The sequence below is a fragment of the Sinocyclocheilus anshuiensis genome, unplaced genomic scaffold, assembly GCF_001515605.1.
Source record: "Sinocyclocheilus anshuiensis isolate Anshui unplaced genomic scaffold, SAMN03320099.WGS_v1.1 scaffold246, whole genome shotgun sequence".
NCBI classification, from domain to species: domain Eukaryota; kingdom Metazoa; phylum Chordata; class Actinopteri; order Cypriniformes; family Cyprinidae; genus Sinocyclocheilus; species Sinocyclocheilus anshuiensis.
In genome coordinates this window covers 2,049,704-2,052,264 of record NW_015542356.1, presented here as the reverse complement: position 1 = coordinate 2,052,264, position 2,561 = coordinate 2,049,704, and the positions used below count along the sequence as shown (strand labels likewise).

Sequence of the window (2,561 nt, the reverse complement as noted above, 5' to 3'; positions counted from 1 at the left end):
ATCCTGCTGGAAAATGAAATCAGCATCTTCAAAAATCTGGTCAGCAGAAGGAAGCATGAAGTCCAAAATTTCTTGGTAAACGGGTGCAGGGCCGTTGGTTTTCAAAAAACACAATGGACCAGCACCAGCAGATGACATTGCACCCCACATCATCACAGACTGTGGAAACTTAACATTGGACTTCAAGCAACTTGGGCTATGAGTTTCTCCACCCTTCCTCCAGACTCTAGGATCTTGGTTTCCAAATGAAATACAAAATTTGCTCTCATCTGAAAAGAGGACTTTGGACTACTGGGCAACAGTCCAGTTCTTCTTCTCCTTAGCCCAGGTAAGACGCCTCTGACGTCGTCTGTGGTTCAGGAGTGGCTTAACAAGAGGAATACGACAATTGTAGCCAAATTCCTTGACACGTCTTTGTGTGGTGGCTCTTGATGCCTTGACCCCAGCCTCAGTCCATTCCTTGTGAAGTTCACTCAAATTCTTTAATCGATTTTGCTTGACAATCCTCATAAGGCTGTGGTTCTCTCGGTTGGTTGTGCATCTTTTTCTTCCACACTTTTTCCTTCCACTCAACTTTCTGTTAACATGCTTGGATACAGCACTCTGTGAACAGCCAGCTTCTTTGGCAATGAATGTTTGTGGCTTACCCTCCTTGTGAAGGGTGTCAATGATTGTCTTCTGGACAACTGTCAGATTAGCAGTCTTCCCCATGATTGTGTAGCCTAGTGAACCAAACTTAGAGACCATTTTGAAGGCTCAGGAAACCTTTGCAGGTGTTTTGAGTTGATTAGCTGATTGGCATGTCACCATATTCTAATTTGTTGAGATAGTGAATTGGTGGGTTTTTGTTAAATGTGAGCCAAAATCATCACAATTAAAAGAACCAAAGACTTAAACTACTTCAGTCTGTGTGCATTGAATTTATTTAATACACAAGTTTCACAATTTGAGTTGAATTACTGAAATAAATGAACTTTTCCATGACATTCTAATTTATTGAGATGCACCTGTAAGTAGGTACATTTTTTTGGAATAAGTATCACCTAGCGACTATCAAAAAAGTACTCTATATAGTATGAACATATGTGTAGTATAAATAATCCAGACCAGAGCATGTTGTCATTGTCATGAGATCCACCAGCATCTGTTCACTTCACTGCCGTTTTACAAGTCCTCTCACGTTGCCTCGTGGAATAGTAAAGTGTCCATCATATGCTCACTTCTGTTCATGTAGGCCTACTGTTAATTACAACAGCTGTTGTTTACGACAGTAAATTCCGCTCATTTTACTGTAGGGGGCTACACAGAACTACATGCAGTTGCTTTAACACCAGTGCAACCTTTCCATTACACAAAAGGTTCTTTAGGTTATCAAAATGTCCTTTACACTAAGAAAAATATGGTTCCTTTGAAAACTGATCAGTTTTTTCTGGAATCATAATATGTGTCACGCCCCTGGACACATTCTGTGTGTTTTTCCCTCTCCACGTGCTCCATGACCCAGTTTTCCCTTGTTAATTGTTTGAGTTCCAGGTGTGTGTTGTCAATTACCCCATGTATTTAAGGTCCTGTCTGTGCTTTCTGGTTTTGTCTGGTATTGAATGTTCGTATTTCCCCGCTACGTGTGTGTTCCTTGTTCCATGGATGTTAATTAAAGTCTCTTTGTTTGAAGTCAACTCCTCATCTCCTCGTTCCTCGCTCCGTGCTCCTCACAGTAGCGGTTCGTGACAATATGCTTTGTCTATGGCTTGGCTGCAAAAACTCTCTTTTGAAAGTGTACATGTGCATTTTTCAAACTCCACAAACTATTTTTTCTACAAGAAGTAATAATCTGTCCCTGTTTCATTGGCGCGTACAGTGACTATCACACTAATCCTGTGTCTTATGAGTAACATCCTTCCAGCACCTGTCACAGTGACACTTCGACGTTGCACAATACTTCCCTCTTTTTGGCACAGTTCCCAATTCCCTCATTACTACAGTCCAGCTTGAATGAAATTAAAGTTGGAAGTTTATGAGGGCACAATTCACCTTACTGTTAGGCCATAGGATGGGCAGATGAATGGCCCATGAATGTAGTGTGGAATTTAGCCGGGGGTATATTGGGAGTGAAGAGTCTAATCTCATAAGAGGCTCAAGCCGCTTGAGGCTGGGTAGAGAAGAGGAAGTGAGCGATCAGAAGCATTGTAGTTTTAGACTGTGATTGTGTCTGTCGTGTCACACCACTTTCAGGATTTTTCTGATGGGGTTGTCGCTCGCAGTTGGATGTCCTGATGTGATGCTGCAATGCAATGAGAATGCAAAGGGTTGAGGAGAAGCCTGGAGCTACTTCTTGGATTTAGCAGGATCTTTAGGTCCTTACGCATGAGTTGTATCTGAGGTTGGTAAATGAGATTTCTGCAAAATGCTTTTGAGAAGTTAAGTCACTCAACTGAGATGATATTCAGCATTGTAATATGTCAAATTCAAAAATAGAGAAACATTTATCTGACAGAAAATGTCTTGATTGAATGCAGACCATTATCATACTTCATAGTATCATACTATTATTATAATTTTGA

General features: G+C 40.9%; 1 protein-coding gene and 1 long non-coding RNA gene across 2 annotated transcripts in view; one reads left to right on the top strand and one right to left on the bottom strand.

Annotated features, from left to right (window-relative positions):
• Positions 1 to 2,561, bottom strand: part of LOC107691756 (uncharacterized) — a 25,783-nt gene that overhangs the window by 4,961 nt on the left and 18,261 nt on the right. The gene's annotated exons all lie outside the window — the stretch shown is intronic.
• The window catches only part of tlcd5b (TLC domain containing 5b), a 4,785-nt gene continuing 4,400 nt past the window's right edge, over positions 2,177 to 2,561 (top strand). The window contains exon 1 of the mRNA XM_016490562.1: positions 2,177 to 2,380. The gene's annotated coding sequence lies outside the window, so the exon portion shown is untranslated. The remainder of the gene's footprint in view (positions 2,381 to 2,561) is intronic.